The sequence below is a fragment of the Dendrobates tinctorius genome, unplaced genomic scaffold (genome assembly GCF_039654945.1).
Source record: "Dendrobates tinctorius isolate UK_male_01 unplaced genomic scaffold, ASM3965494v1 ptg000293l, whole genome shotgun sequence".
In the NCBI taxonomy this organism is placed as follows: Eukaryota; Metazoa; Chordata; class Amphibia; order Anura; family Dendrobatidae; genus Dendrobates; species Dendrobates tinctorius.
Window position 1 is genome coordinate 15,985,240 of NW_027361960.1, and position 17,409 is coordinate 16,002,648.

General features: G+C 48.0%; 1 protein-coding gene across 14 annotated transcripts in view; it reads right to left on the bottom strand.

Moving 5' to 3' along the window:
- Positions 1–17,409, bottom strand: part of LOC141072913 (scavenger receptor cysteine-rich domain-containing protein DMBT1-like) — a 490,185-nt gene that overhangs the window by 189,469 nt on the left and 283,307 nt on the right. The window lies entirely within an intron of this gene.

Genomic DNA, 17,409 nt, shown 5'->3' on the forward strand with positions numbered 1-17,409 from the left:
TGACCGAAACGTTTTGTTCGGTACTACAAATAAGGCTGGTTTCACATTAGCGCTTTTTAAGTGCATGCACGGCCGGGGGTAGCTCCGCCCCCGAGCCGGCTCTCTGCCCGGCGTGCCCGCCCCTTGCTTGTAGCGCCGCCTCCTAGCGCACAGCGGCGCCTGCGATCGGCGCACCCTATCTTTAGCATAGGGTGCGCAGATAGTGCGCAGGCCGTGCGCTAGTTGCGCTTTGACCTGCGCTGCGCACTTTTGACGGTGCGCCGTGCACGCCAAAATCAAACTTTTTGGATTTTGGCGCGCACGGCACACTGTCAAAAGTGCGCAGCGCAGGTCAAAGCGCAACTAGCGCACGGCCTGCGCACGATCTGCGCACCCTATGCTAAAGATAGGGTGCGCCGATCGCAGGCGCCGCTGTGCGCTAGGAGGCGGCGCTACAAGCAAGGGGCGGGCACGCCGGGCAGAGAGCCGGCTCGGGGGCGGAGCTACCCCCGGCCGTGCGTGCGCTTAAAAAGCGCTAATGTGAAACCAGCCTATACTGTTCAATTTAAGCATTTAAGTTGAGTGCCAGGTTTTAATTATACTATATATGGTTTGGGAACCTACCTCGGCACCACCACAGTTGTGCACACGGTGTTTTTTCCTACTGTCGCCCAAAGACATCATTTTTAAAACAGCCTGCTGCCGCTTACCACTAGCTGTTCGATAGTGGGACACCTCGTGTGCAACACTGACAGATGTGGATGGAGTGCTCGTGCGACTGCGCTCTGTCGACGAGCTTTCGCTTCAGGAGGAGGAGGAGGGTCGAATGCCTACAGCCAATTGTTTCCTATACCGTGGGCTAGGCAGCACTGTTCCACCACCGCTTTCCCCTGTGGAGCCTGCATCCACCACATTATCCCAGTGCGCAGTGACGGACATGTAATGGCCCTGGCCATGCCTACTGGTCCATGCATCTGTTGTGAGGTGCACCTTTCCACTCACTATGTCATGGTCTATTTTTGGAGCCGTGGCAGAATGTGGATTCTTATAGAAACCTTTTTCCTTTTTCCCCCGGTTGGCCGCTGGGGTTTACTACAACTGTAGTTGTTTTGGTGCTGGTTTTGCCCCTGGTGGCCACAGGGGGTTACTACACGCTTGAATTAACCAACAGGTGATGACTACTCCCCCCCTCCTTCCTATAAAGGGTCGTCATGTGTAGTAAATCACTGTTGGTAATATTGTTCATTTGTTATCCAACCATGGTGAAGACTGGACCTACCTGGTGGAGAGGGGGTTCAGCTTATCTGGAGCAGTGGAGTTGCTGCTGGATGCTGACTGGATCCTTGCTCTGTTGCTTGGAGCATTTGCAGCAGAGCAAAGCTAAGTTTTGGGTTTTAGTTGCTTTAACCCCGTGGTGTTAAAGTGTTTTATTTTCCTTTGTGAGTTATTGGGTGCAGTTCACTTTATTCCCTGTCTCACCTCCTGGGGAGGGGGTTGGTGGTTTAGCTCAGGGCTATACAGGAGATAGGGACAGGTCAGGGACTTGGGCCTCACTACCTTCAAGAGTACCCCCAAGTTAAGGAGAGTCAGGGCACCCCCTTAGCCTGAGGGGCAGTTCAGGGGCCCAGGTTCCACGTCTCCTGCTTTGTCCCAACTGCCCCGTGACACACTGATTGTTTTAGTGCATGGACAATGCGGTCTTTCACATGACGGTGGAGGGAAGGGATGTCTTTTCGAGAAAAGAAGTGCCGACTAGGTAAATCATAGCGTGGGACAGCGTAGGTCATGAGCTCTTGGAAAGCTTCGCTTTCTACCAAACGGAAGGGCATCATCTCTAATGAGATCAGTTTGGCAATGTAGGTGTTCAAAGCCAGTGTACGCGGATGAGAGGATGAGTACTTTCTTGTCCTACTCAGAGTGTCTGGTAGGGTGAGCTGGACTTGAGAGCTGCATATGGGGGAACTAGCATTGAACATGATGGACTGAGAAGGGGTTGGTGATGGTGAGGGTCTTGACGGCCTCTATTCAGTGTTTCCTCACGAAAATATTGTGACTGCCTGACTGGTTTGGCCTAGCGACGACACCTCAACATTTCTGGAGGGTGGTGTGCTTAGCGGTCGCCTTACAGTGGGGGAAGCGATGGAGCGTTGCCGGCTAACTTCAGTCGGAGCAGGTGCACATGTGCTACCTGAGCTTTTGTAGTCCATCCACGCTTGCAAGTGCATGTTAGTTAAATGTCTAAGCATGCAACTGGTATCCAAATTTCTTAGATTTTTCCCTCTGATAAAGGTCCTTCGGCACTTCTTACAGATACCCTTTGTGTCATCAGTAGAATTTTGTTCAAAAAAGTGCCACACTGCACTCTTCCTACTATGGTACAAATTTTCAGGGCTTGCACGCTACGCTAATCTGACCATCTGGCCAAGCTGTCCTGCAACTCTTAGTTTTCTTGCCAAGTTTTTTGACAGCTATGGGCCTGCCGGATAACCACTGCTGCGATGACGATGCCTGCTGCAGATCCTTCTCCTGTTCTGACCTATTGTCACCAGCACCCTCTTCCCCCAATGGATGCCAATCCGGGTCCACAACTGGGTCATCCATGACCTCGTCTTCAATGTCATCTGCACCTTCCTCTGTACCTTCCTCTGTGTTACCGTGTAAGGTGGTATAGTATGCGGGAAGGGGCACCTGAGTTTCATTAGGGTCTGCTTCGGGCTCATTAGACTGCGAGGGCAATGTAGTGCTGTGGGTGAATGTACCAGCAGATTCATCTAGCAGTGGCTGTGTATCAGTGCACTCCATGTCAGATTCATCTTGGACTGGGGAATTCAGGATTTGACTTGATAACCCAGGAATGGTATGTGAAACGAGCTCCATGGAGTAATCTGCAGTGTGTGCTGCAGCATCCTTCACTTTTGGTGTGGGTGAAGGACACAGCAAAAGGTGTTTTTCCTGACCAGAGGACTGCACTGACAACTCTGTGCTTGCAGTTTTTGTAACTTCAGAAGAGGAGGCAATAGAGCTGGAGGCTGTTTCGGCAATGCAAGCCAAAACCTGTTCCCGATGTTCCGGCTTTAAAAGCGGTTTTCCTACTCCCAGAAAAGGAAACCTTAAAGGCCTTCTTGTGCCAGATGATGACGAAGGCTCAACACCTCCTGCCTTAGCTGCTATAGTGTTATGAACAAGTCACCGTAGGAGGCAAAAGCAGAAATACAAGCTAAGTCCAGAAAACCAGAGAAGTTGGCAACTATCAGATTGCAGACCCCTGAACCTATCAACACAACTAGCAGTAGCCGTGGGGGGTTCCTACGATGCCCTAGACCCCTCGATCACAGCCGGAGAAATACATAGGCCTAAAGAAAGAAAGGGGAAATCTAAACTGCCCCAGAGCAGACCCCAAAGCAACAGGCAGCCCCCAACATATAATGACGGTGAAGCAAGCTGAAAATACTAACACAGACAGAAAGATAGACTGAGCAAAGACGGGGCCCCAAAACTACCTAGATAGGAAAGGAAAGGAAGGCTGCTGTCTGCAATCTGCAAAAACCCTATCAAAGACATAAGCCAACCAGCTGATATGAAAAAGGCCCTGAAGCAGCTAGGCTTCAAAAACTGAATCAGCACTCAGGTATTTTCAGAAGACAGAGCTAAATGAATTCAGCACACCCCAGCAGGGAATGGCAGAAATCCAGAAAAACAAAGCAAAAACAAAGTCAGAGCACAAAAGCAAAAGGCCGAGCAGCAAACTTAGCTTTGGAGGAGCAGGAATTCAGACTGGTCTCCAAGGATCCCACAGAGAAATCACCCGCAGGGCAGAAGGGCGTCAGCAGCATTATATCCAGTCCATAACTCCACTCAGCCAGTCACAATCATCAGCCTCAGGTGTTTGACAATCAGGCTCACTACCTTTCTTTACCAGAAGAGGGAGTTCCTCGGGCCTCAGTAATGAAGGGGAAAATGAACTCACAACAGTACCTCCCCCTTGAGGAGGGGGTCACCGAACCCTCAACTATGCCACCAGGGCGATCAGGGTGAGCCCGATGAAAGGCACGCACCAATCGTTTGGCATGAATATCAGAGGCGGAGACCCAGGAATTATCCTCCTGACCATAACCCTTCCACTTAACCAAATACTGGAGTCTCCGTCTAGCCAGACGGGAATCCAGTACTTTCTCTACCTCATACTCCATGTTACCTTCAACCAATACAGGGTCTGGAGGTGCCACCCCCGGAACAACAGGTTCAACAAACCTCTTCAACAAAGATTTATGGAACACATTATGGATTTTAAATGTGACAGGAAGAGCCAAACGAAAAGAGACCGGATTAATAATCTCCACAATCTTGTAAGGTCCAATAAATCTAGGCTTAAACTTAGGAGAAGCCACCTTCATAGCAATATTTTTTGATGATAACCACACCATATCACCAACCTTAAACTGGGGACCAATGGTCCTATGTCGGTTGGAAAACCGCTGGGCCCTCTCCTTGGAGAGAGATAACTTATCCACCACTTGGTCCCAGATCTGGTGCATTCTCTCCACCACAGTGTCAACACCTGGGCAGGCAGAGGGCTCCACCTGCCCTGAAGAAAATCGAGGATGAAACCCAAAGTTACAAAAAAAAGGTGACATCAAAGTGGCAGAACTAGCTCTATTATTCAAAGCAAATTCGGCCAAGAGCAAAAATGAAACCCAATCATCCTGATCAGCAGAAATAAAACATCTCAAATATGACTCCAAGGTCTGGTTTGTTCTCTCTGTCTGCCCATTGGTCTGAGGGTGAAAAGCAGAGGAGAAAGACAACTGAATTCCCAGCCTGGAACAGAAAGTTCTCCAAAATCTAGACACAAACTGCACTCCTCTGTCAGATACAATGTTCTCAGGAATCCCGTGCAAACGAACCACCTGTTGTAAAAACAGGGGCACCAACTCAGAGGAAGACGGCAACTTAGGGAGTGGTACAAGATGAACCATCTTAGAGAACCTATCACAAATCACCCAAATAACAGTCATCCTCTGAGAGACAGGCATATCAGAGATGAAATCCATTGAAATATGGGTCCATGGCCTCTTGGGGACAGGCAAAGGCATCAACAACCCACTAGAGCGAGAACACGATTTAGACCGGGAGCACGTCCCACAGGACTGCACAAAAATCCTGACATCACGAGACAAGGAGGGCCACCAAAAAAACCGACTCACCAGATCTCTAGTACCAAAAATACCTGGATGACCAGCCAAAGCAGAGCAATGAACTTCAGACATCACTCTCTTCTTCCACTGGTCAGGAACATACAACTTTCCACTGGGACAACGCTCAGGTTTGTCATCCTGTAACTCTTCCAGAGCACGTCTCAAATCGGGCGAGATGGCAGAAAGAACTACCCCTTCACCTAAGATGGTAGCAGGCTTGGTCACCACAGGAGAATCAGCAAGGAAGCTCCTAGAGAGGGCGTCTGCCTTGACATTCTTTGTTCCAGGAAGAAAAGAAAACACAAAATCAAAACGTGTAAAAAACAAGGCCCACCTAGCCTGTCTAGGGTTCAAGCGCTAAGCCGACTCTAGGTAAATCAAATTCTTGTGGTCAGTGAGGACCATGACTTGATGCTTAGCTCCCTCCAACCAATGTCTCCACTCCTCAAATGCCCATTTCATGGCCAACAGTTCCCTATTCCCCACATCATAGTTACGTTCAGATGGAGAGAACTTTCGGGAAAAGAAAGCACAGGGATTCATTTTAGATGTTACAGGATCCTTTTGGGACAAAACAGCTCCTGCACCAATGTCAGAAGCATCCACCTCTACCTGGAATGGAAGTGAGACATCAGGTTGCCGCAAAACCGGGGCGGAGGTGAATCTTCGCTTCAACTCCTGAAAGGAAGAAACAGCCTCCGGAGACCAATTTAACACATCAGCCCCCTTTTTAGTCAAATCAGTCAATGGCTTGGCAATACTAGAAAATTTTGCTATAAATTTCCGATAAAAATTAGCAAAACCCAAAAACTTCTGGAGGGCCTTCAAAGAAGTGGGCTGAACCCAATCATAAATGGCCTGTACCTTGGCCGGGTCCATTTCAATAGTTGACGGGGACAAAATAAATCCCAAAAAAGAAATCCTCTGTACTCCAAAAAGGCATTTAGATCCCTTGACATACAGGGAATTCTCCCTCAAGATCCAGAACACAGTCCAAATATGTTCCACATGAGAATCCCAATCCTTGGAGAAGATCAAAATATCATCCAGATAGATAATCAAAAATTTATCGACAAAATCTCGGAAAATATCGTTCATGAAGCACTGGAAGACAGAAGGGGCATTAGTGAGCCCAAAAGGCATCACCAGGTACTCAAAATGTCCCTCCGGAGTATTAAACGCCGTCTTCCATTCATCCCCATGCTTAATGCGAATAAGATTATACGCCCCCCTGAGGTCAAGCTTGGTAAACCAGCAAGCACCTTTAACTCTGGAGAATAGATCAGAAATCAGGGGTAACGGATACTGATATTTAACAGTAATTTTGTTGAGGGCACGATAATCAATACAAGGTCTTAATGATCCATCCTTTTTGGCTACAAAAAAAACCCGGCACCCAAGGGTGACGAGGATGGTCTAATATGACCCTTCTCCAACGCCTCCTTAATATAGGATCGCATAGCCTCGTGCTCGGGTACAGATAAATTGAAGAGCCGACCCTTGGGAAATTTACACCCCGGGCTCAGTTCAATTGCACAGTCATAACTCCTATGAGGAGGCAGAGACGCAGACTCATTCTCACTAAATACATCATAAAAGTCCGCCAAATAATCAGGAACATCATGCGACTGAGGAGAGGTGGAAAACACCGGAGCCTCACTAAAGGCACACCGACAACCTCAACTCACCACAGACACAGATTTCCAATCCAAAACTGGATTATGAATCTGTAACCAGGGAAACCCCAGAACAACAGTATCATGCAGATTATGCAACACCAGAAATCTGCAATTTTCTTGATGGTCTGGGGCGACCCGCATTACCACCTGGGTCCAAAACTGGGGTTTATTTTTAGCCAAAGGAGTAGCATCAATTCCCCTCAAAGGGATAGGCGTCTGCAGAGGTGTCATCGGAAATCCACAACGTTTAGCAAAATCCAAGTCCATTAGGTTCAGGGCTGCTCCCGAATCCACAAACGCCTTGGCGGAAAATGTGGACAGGGAGCAGATCAGAGTAATAGCCAGAAGAAACTTAGGTTGCACACCCCCAACAGAAAACGTGTGTGCAAAGCGTTTCTCTCGTTTGGGACAGACAGAAATAATATGCGAGGCATCTCCACAGAAAAAACACAACTTATTACGCCTTCTGAACGCCTGACGCTGCTCTCTGGAAAAAACTCTATCACATTGCATAGGTTCAGACATTTGTTCAACAGGTGGCAACACCTCTCGTGCAGCTTTGCGTTCGCGCAAACGCCGATCAACCTGAATGGCTAATGACATAGAATCATCAAGACCAGAGGGAACAGGAAATCCCACCATAGTATCTTTTACGGCTTCTGACAACCCCTTCCGAAAGAGAGCAGCCAAGGCATTATCATTCCAGGTAGTAAGTACTGCCCACTTTTGGAATTTTTGACAGTACAATTCTGCAGAATCACGACCCTGGCTCAATACCAGCAGGGTCTTTTCAGCCTGATCAATGGCATTAGGTTCATCATACAACAACCCCAAAGCTTGAAAGAATGCGTTCACATTAGTCAGAATAGGATCATCTGGTTTCAAAGAAAACGCCCAATCCTGGGGATCACCACGCAGCAAAGAGATGACAATTTTAACCTGCTACGCGGAGCTCCCTGACGAGTTAGGCTTCAAGGCAAAAAATAATTTACAATTATTTTTGAAATTCAAAAATTTAGACCGATCCCCAAAAAATACATCAGGTGTAGGAATCTTTGGTTCAGCAGCATGTGAATGAGCAAGGTAGGCGGAAATTCCCCGCACTTCCGCAGCGAGCTGCTCCACACGATCAGAAAATTGCTTTATCTCCATTGAGAGAAAAAAAAATTCCCCCTACGGCCTCAGAGATATAGAGGAAAAAATATACACACTTTTTTTTTCTTTTTTTTTACAATTCTTTCCTGCTATTGAGTACCCTAGAATCTGCGGTATGGCGGGTGATTCTGTTATGAACAAGTCACCGTAGGAGGCAAAAGCAGAAATACAAGCTAAGTCCAGAAAACCAGAGAAGTTGACAACTATCAGATTGCAGACCCCTGAACCTATCAACACAACTAGCAGTAGCCGTAGGGGGTTCCTACGATGCCCTAGACCCCTCGATCACAGCCGGAGAAATACATAGGCCTAAAGAAAGAAAGGGGAAATCTAAACTGCCCCAGAGCAGACCCCAAAGCAATAGGCAGCCCCCAACATATAATGACGGTGAAGCAAGATGAAAATACTAACACAGACAGAAAGATAGACTGAGCAAAGACGGGGCCCCAAAACTACCTAGATAGGAAAGGAAAGGAAGGCTGCTGTCTGCAATCTGCAAAAACCCTATCAAAGACATAAGCCAACCAGCTGATATGAAAAAGGCCCTGAAGCAGCTAGGCTTCAAAAACTGAATCAGCACTCAGGTATTTTCAGAAGACAGAGCTAAATGAATTCAGCACACCCCAGCAGGGAATGGCAGAAATCCAGAAAAACAAAGCAAAAACAAAGTCAAAGCACAAAAGCAAAAGGCCGAGCAGCAAACTTAGCTTTGGAGGAGCAGGAATTCAGACTGGTCTCCAAGGATCCCACAGAGAAATCACCCGCAGGGCAGAAGGGCGTCGGCAGCATTATATCCAGTCCGTAACTCCACTCAGCCAGTCACAATCATCAGCCTCAGGTGTTTGACAATCAGGCTCACTACCTTTCTTTACCAGAAGAGGGAGTTCCTCGGGCCTCAGTAATGAAGGGGAAAATGAACTCACAACACTATAGTGCTTTTGCCAGAACCAGCCGATACACCACCACCATCAGTACCAGCTGCGCCCCCCTGCCCACGTCCGCGGCCTCTTCCACCATACTTCCTCATGTTTGGGAAAATGTACCAAAAATACCAGAAGAGAGATTGTACTGTATGAGGAGCGTATAGCTGTTTAAGGTGTATTAAAAAAATTAAATCTCCGTATATATTTTGTTAGTCACAGACACTCTAACAGTATGTATTTGACCGTAATCCAACAAGCAGATATACGGTACTGTATCAGAAGTGTACAGCTTGTAGAGATTCTACTCGCTTAGGTGAGACGGGAGACAGTCAGGAGGCAGGTTCCCTTGAAGTTCATGCAGTTTATTAGGTCATAAACCAAACAGCATGTCACCAAAATAAACAGCCTGCAGTTCAGGCGACAAAATAACATTAAAATGTCCTTTCCTTCAGGCTCAGTCCGCGAGTCTCAGTGCACACAGGAGGTGTATACCCCCTCACATACAGCTTCCTTGTTCATGAGCAGGCCACGTTATAAGGGTGTAGCTACACCCACGAACCCAGCAGCTGACTGGTCACATGACTGTGACCTCACCACAGGTCCTTCAAAATAATAATAATACAGCAATATTTGTTATGCCTTACATTATGGAGACAAGCCATTTATGAGACACATATCTCCCATCGATTACAAGACCCTTAGCCCAGCCACATACCTCTCCCTCTGTCTAAAGAAATGGGGCCTGGCACTTTCACCTACCAGGCAAGGGATTCTGGAGAGGGCATCGGCATTCCCATGTAGCTTCCCAGCCCTATGCTCTACATGGAAGCTGAAGTCTTCTAGGGCTAAGAACCAGCGGGTGACCCTAGCATTCTTACGATTTGTTTCCCTCATCCACTTGAGTGGGGCATGGTCGGATATTAATCTAAACTTCCGTCCCACCAGGTAGTACCATTTTATGGCCAAACACTCCTTCTCTACAACTGAGTAGTTTCTCTCACAAGAAGTTAACTTCCTACTCAAGTAGAGAACAGGATGCTCCTCCCCACGTATCTCTTGGGAAAGGACTGCTCCTACCCCGACATCTGAGGCATCTGTCTGGAGGACAGATTCACATTTAAAGTCGGGGGGCACGAAAACGGGTTGCTTACAAAGAGCTCCCTTCATTTCTTGGAAGGCTGACTCGGCTTCTTCGGACCAGCCGACCATCACTGACTTTGTCCCCTTAAGCAGATCAGTTAGAGGTGCAGCCATTGTGGCAAAGTTTGGGATGAACCTCCTGTAATATCCTACAATCCCCAGGAAGGCTTTAACTTGCTTCTTTGACAGAGGCCTCAGCCATGTTTGAATTGCCTCCACTTTATTAATTTGAGGTTTGATCTCGCCATGGCCCACTACATATCTGAGGTACTTGGCTTCTTCTTTACCCAAGGCACACTTCTTTGGGTTTATTGTAAACCCCGCCTCTCTTAGCGCATCAAACACTGCTTGAACCTTTTCCAGGTGAGTCTCTCAGTCCGGGGTAAAGATGACGATATCATCCAGGTACGCGGCAGCGTACAGTTTATGAGGCGCAAGGATTCTATCCATAGCCCTCTGGAATGTTCACGGAGCACACTGCAGGCCAAACGGCATCCGGACATACTGAAAGCACCCGTTTGGTGTGGAAAATGCCGTCTTCTCCTTGGCTTCCTGTGCTATAGGGATCTGCCAGTATCCCTTTGTCAGTTCCAAGGTGGTTATGTACCTGGCAGGTCCAAGTCTGAGCTCATCAACGTGTGGCATGGGATAAGCGTCAAACTTGGAGACCTCATTCATCTTCCGGTAATCATTGCAGAACCTCCATTCACCATTAGGTTTTGGGACTAGGACAATCGGGCTCGACCAGCCGCTCTTGGATTCCTCAATGACCCCGAGCTTCAACATACGCTGCACCTCCTTGGAGATTACATCTCGCCGGGCCTCGGGAATACAATACGGTTTCACGTTCACCCGCACATGTGGCTCGGTCAGAACTTCGTGCTCCACCACCTTCGTGTACCCCGGCAACTCTGAAAACAGGTCCATGTTTTTCTGGAGTAACTCTCGGCACTGCTGTTTCTGGGCCTTCGATAGTGTCTCCGCTATGGTAACCACTCCAACCTCCCCTTCTAGGTTGCCTAGCAAGCACGGAGTTACCGCTGGCTCTCTATCTTGCCACGGCTTGATGAGGTTGACATGGTAAACCTGGTATGGCTTCCGTCTTCCGGGTTGGTGGATCTTGTAGTTTACATCTCCCAGCTTCTCCACCACCTCATATGGCCCTTGCCACTTGGCCAAGAACTTACTCTCCACCGTCGGGATTAGCACGAGAACTCGGTCTCCCGGATTGAACTGCCTCACTCTTGCTGACCGGTTGTAGACCCTGGCCTGAGCCTCTTGTGCCTGGTGGAGATGTTCTTTAACAATGGGCATCACCTTCGCAACCCACTGCTGCATCAGTGCCACATGTTCAATGGCGCTTCTGTGGGGCGTGACTTCGGCTTCCCAGGTTTCCTTGGCTATATCTAGGAGACCTCACGGATGTCGGTCGTACAGAAGCTCGAAGGGCGAGAACCCCGTGGAGGCCTGGGGGACTTCACGGATAGAAAACAGCAAATACGGTAAGAGACAATCCAAGTCTCTACCATCTTTCTCTATGACTTTTCTCAGCATGCTCTTCAGTGTCTTGTTAAACTTCTCAACAAGGCCATCTGACTGTGGATGGTACACTGAAGTACTCAACTGGGAGATTTGCAAGACTCTGCACAATTCCCTCATCACCTTGATCATAAAAGGTGTCCCCTGGTTGGTCAGGATCTCCTTCGGCAAACCTGTCCGAGAAAACACATGGACCAGCTCGCAGGCTATACTCTTCGTGGAGGAGTTTCTCAGGGGAATGGCCTCAGGATAGCATGTGGCATAGTCCAGGATGACTAATATATACTGATGGACCCGAGCTGACTTAACTAAGGGACCGATCAAGTCCATGGCAATTCTCTCAAATGGCACCTCAATAATGGGCAGTGGCACAAGAGGGTTCCAAAAATGAGATGTGGGGGCAGTTAACTGACATGTCGGGCAGGACCTGCAATAGTTTGCTCTTTCCCGGTGACACCCAGGCCAATAGAACCTCTGTACAATCCGTTGCTGCGTTTTTTCCACCCCCAGGTGTCCCCCCAAGATGTGTGAATGGGCCATGTCCAACACTTTCCATCTATAGGGGCCTGGTACTATTAACTGCTCTACCACCTCCACCCTTATTTTTGTGACCCGGTACAACAATTCCCCACTCAACATAAAATAGGGAAACCTTGTGTCTGCTCCCGGCTCTTGTGCAACCCCATTAATGACGGTGACATTGTTAAAGGCTTCCCTCAGCGTGGGGTCCCTATGTTGAGCAGTCCCAAAATTCTCCCCGGCCACCCCTAACTCCTGGATGTCAGGGACAGGGGACCCTTCCTCTTCATCCCCAACAAGGACACATAAAGGAAACCAGTCTGCCTCTGGCGGTGGTGATACCTCATTGGGGTGGATTAGTTCCCTGCTCTTGCTTGCACACTCAGAACCCTTAATCCACAAATCCCAGAACAGACAGAAATCACAGCCAATAATTATAGGATGCAACAAGTCTCGAACAATGCTAACTTCATGCGACTCGGTGCCATGCACCGTTTCAATATTCACCCTAGCCATAGGGTAGTCCTTTGCATCGCCATGTATGCACCGAATGCCAATCTTTTTACCCGGGAGCATGTTGAGAGGAAAACTGGCCCCCACAAGGGTCACCAAGCTCCCGGAGTCTAGAAGCACCACTGCTGCTCACCCGTTTACCTTCACGGGACACGCTTTTGGCCCCTCACTAGGTGGTGAATTCACACTGCAAGCTGGATATGCGTAGTATGAACTACGGCGTACCAATGCTGTAATCCATGTGCTCGGTGGTCTGGGAACAACGGGCAGCTATATGTCCTGGCCTGTGACACTTCCAGCAAATAATATCACCCGAGGGGACCTTGGGCACCGCCTCCCCCGCCCCTTTTGACCTTGCACCACCACTCCTTTTTGGGACTCTGCCCCCTGCTGGGTCCCCCAATACGGAATGGGCTGCTTCCCCAAGGAACCTTCCATCCCCTGGTATCTCTCGACCAGCCCAACCAGTTCATCGGCATTTTGGGGATCACCCTGGGCCACCCAAGTCTGTAGGGGTCTCGGCAGAGAATGCACAAACCCATCCATGACCACTCGCTCTACCATCTGTGCCAGGGAAGACGACTCTGGCTGCAGCCATTTCTGGACAAGGTGCAACAGGTCGAACATTTGGGAGCGCGGCGGTTTGTCCCAGTGATAGGCCCAGTGATGAACTCGCTGTGCCCTGGTAGTCTTTGTTACCACCAAGCGTGCGAGAATTTCCGCTTTTAATTTGGGATACTGTCTGGCGTCTTGTACAGTCAGGTCAAAGTACGCCTTCTGGGGCTCCCCCGTTAGGTATGTGGCCAGTACCTCTGTCCACCGCTCTGGCTGAAGTTTTTCCCTCTCAGCCACCCTCTCAAACACCATCAGGAAGGCCTCCACATCATCCTCAGGGGTCATTTTTTGCAATGCGCGTCTTACTGCCTTCATGACGTGGGCGGCATCAGCCGGACCTGGGGTTGGGGCGCTCGTCTTGCCCTCCTGGATGGCGGTTGCTAGAAGCTGCATCAGCTGCCGTTGCTCCTGCTGGCTCTGCTGCCGTTGCTCCTGCTGGCTCTGCTGGAGCTGCTGTATGAACAGCCTGTTGGCCTCCTGTTGCTGTGTCTGGGCCTGGACCAGGTGTTTCAGCAGCTCCTCCATTATTCTGGGTAGAGCTTGCTGCCTCGCTGAAAACTTTACCCAGGACATGCAGCAACGGTCTCACGTCTCTGCTGGGAACTTTGCCCGCATTCTCCACCAATTGTAGGGATTCTACTCACTTAGGTGCGACGGAAGACAGTCAGGAGGCAGGTTTCCTTGAAGTTCATGCGGTTTATTACGTCATAAACCAAACAGCATGTCACCAAAATAAACAGCCTTCATTTCAGGCGACAAAATAACATTAAAATGTCCTTTCCTTCAGGCTCAGTCCGCGAGCCTCAGTGCACACAGGAGGTGTATACCCCCTCACATACAGCTTCCTTGTTCATGAGCAGGCCACATTATAAGGGTGTAGCCACACACACGAACCCAGCAGCTGACTGGTCACATGACTGTGACCTCACCACAGGTCCTTCAAAATAATAATAATACAGCAATATTTGTTATGCTTTACATTATGAAGACAAGCCATTTATGAGACACATATCTCCCATAGATTACACGACCCTTAGCCCTGCCACAAGCTGTATACGTTTTTAGTGAAACTAACAATCTCCGTATATGTATTTACGGAGTGTCACACACACACGCTGACTCTGTATAGATGTGACTGTAATGCGAACAGCAGATATACAATACTGTTTGCGAATCGGACAGCTCAATACGGTGTATGGAGAAATGGAAATGTTCGTATATGTATTTAAGGAGTGTCACACGCACACACACTGACTCTGTATAGATGTGACCGCAATGCGAACGACAGATGTACAATTCTGTTTGAGAATCGGACAGCTCTATACGGTGTCTGTATGGAAAATTGTAAATCTCCATCTATTTTTATACAGAGTGACACACGCTGTCTCTGTATAGATTCGACCATAATCAAACAGCAGATATACGATACTATTTGAAAAGCGGACAGCTCTATACGGTGTAGGTCTGGAAAAATGGAAAATCTCCTCGGTTTGTTTTTCCAGAGTCACACCCAGATAGCTTGTATTTGAACAAAATAATAAAAGTTGGAGTGCTTTGAAAAAAGCAGCTTGAACAGCAGTGTGCACACACCAATGCAGCTATCAGGTAGCCTTAAAAGGCAGCCTAATCACCACCATCGCTGCTGCACACAACAAAAATCCTCCCCTTTAACTGCACACTAACTGTACAGTGAAAAGCGCTAGCAACAGAAGCTATTTTTTTTTCTTCTTCCCTGCCTAACGCTCTCCCTATTCAGAATCAGCAGCAGCACCTCTCCCTATTCTAAGATCGGCAGAAGTAAGATGGCGGTCGGCGGTCACGGCATTTTATATTCTCGTTTCCAGTCTACTATTACATTCCGTCCAGGGTCAAAGAATGTCAAGGCTGATGCCTTATCTCGTAGTTTTCACCCTGTATCTGTTCCTAAGCCACCGTCCTCCATTCTGCACCCTGGGGTGGTGTTAGCAGGGATCTCATCTGAATTGGAACAGGAAATTGAGGGGGCCCAGTCGCTGGCTCCTGCGGCCAAGCCAGGGGGCAAGATGTTTGTCCCAGAGCAACTTCACCTAAAACTCTTGCAAGAGTTCCACGAATCCAAGTTGTGTGCTCACTAGGGTGACCGCAAAAAATCGATGTCGGAATTTTGTCCGTCTGGACCCCACAAAACGATTCCCCTTTCCAGATATTGAGATAGCCAAAATTTGAGCACGATCAAACGACGTTAACCCGTGCCGCTCGTCGCTCAAAGTTTGAAAAAATCCAAATTGAGGTATTTTAAGATTTAGGTATTTTGCATAGTCTGTTAGACTATAAAGAATGTGACAATAACATTTCAGAAATAGCCCTGACCAAATTTTCGAACCATTTTTGGTATTTGAATGCAGAGTTGGTGGGATTATCGTTTTTTGATCCCACCATTACAGACAATGAAAAGTTGTTAATGGCTAATAAATTGCTCAGTAGCACAGATGAACCATCAGAGCATGCTAGGGTTGTAAAGCCAAAAGTTAGGAAAGAAAAATTAAAAGAGGTAGGAAGTAACCGACTTTAACGACCTTCTGACAAAAGATGAAGAACAAAAGCAATATGTCCTGCAAGTTGTAAGCAAATGCCGAGCATTATATTCTGACGTTTCAAAAACTACTTTAACAGAAGCTCTAGAATAGATTAGATAACTATGTAAAATTATCAACTCATGTAGGTTAGCGTGCTCTTAAACCTGTTAGAGGCTACAAGAGATTTAAGGCCTAAAGCATAGGTTCACCTTCCATCACTACACTGACCCTAAACATACTGGCAGAGCTACAACGGAATGGTTTAAAGTAAAGCATTTTAATGTGTTTGAATGTCCCAGTCAAAATCCAGACCTAAATCCCATTGAGAATCTGTGGCAAGCCTTGAAAATTGTTGCTCATGGCCACTCTCCTTCATCCAATCTCATTGAGCTAGACCTAGTTTGCAAAGAAGAGTGTGCAAAAATTTGAGCCTCTAGATGTGCAAAACTGGTAGAGACACACCCCAAAATACTTGCCGTGGTAGTTGCAGTGAAAGATTTCCCTACAAATTATTGACTCAGGAGGTTGTGCCATCTGTGTCTGTAGTGCCTAAAAATGCCTGCATGCAGTAGCGTAGCTACCGGGGCAGTAAGAGGGGGCGGTGGCCCCGGTCCCCACGCTCTGAGGGGGCCCACCCAGAGCCACGCTACTGTATCTGTATCGGCATGTGCAGTACGCCAATAAAGTTACATTGTGCGGCAGAGCAGGGAGAATCAATCTCCCTGTTCTACCACTCTGCCACTATGGGGCCCCTGAGCAGGCAGTGAGGGGCCCTGTGCCAGCAGTGGGCCCCTCGCCCATCATTGCAGGGTCAGCTGTATCGGCATCTAGCCGATACAGCTGACCACATTGATGAGAGAAGGAGCGAATGCTCCTTCTCCCATCATCCCCCTCTCCCTGACAGCATGTGCGCTGACGTCACTGCCTAGCGCCCGCTGTCAGGAGATGAGCGTGAGAGCAGGGAGCTGGGAGGAAGAGAGGTGAGTATTTATTTATTATTTTTTGTAATGGGGGTGCATTGTAATAGAAAGGTTGCCTATGGGGGTGCATTATAATAGAAAGGCTGCCTATGGGGGTCTTTGGGTAATACTTTATTCAGCTCTTTCCTTCACTCCTCACATCCGATCACTCGGCCACTCATGTTATTTGCGCCTCAAAAACATTTCAAGAATTCAACCTTTTCTTACCTTTGACTCTGCAAAAAGTCTTACTGTTGATATTATTCATTTTTGTCTGGACTATGGCAACTCTCTAATAACCGGTCTTCCTCTTTTAAAGCTCCCCTCTACAATCCATCTAATCATAATCCTCACCAACCACTACACAGATGCCTCTATCCTGTGTCAGTCATTGCAATGATTGCCAGTCCAATATAGAGTTCAATATAAACTCATCAATCTCACCCTAAAAGAGCTCCATGCTTCAGCAGCACCCTACCTATCCTCCCTCATCTCAGTCTACCACCCTACCCGTTGCCATACATTCTGCTAATGACCTAAGATTAACATTCTCAATAATCTGAACCTCCCATTCTGGTCTCCAAGACTTCTCGCAAGCTACAGCAATTTTTAGGAATGCACTACCCAGGACACATTGA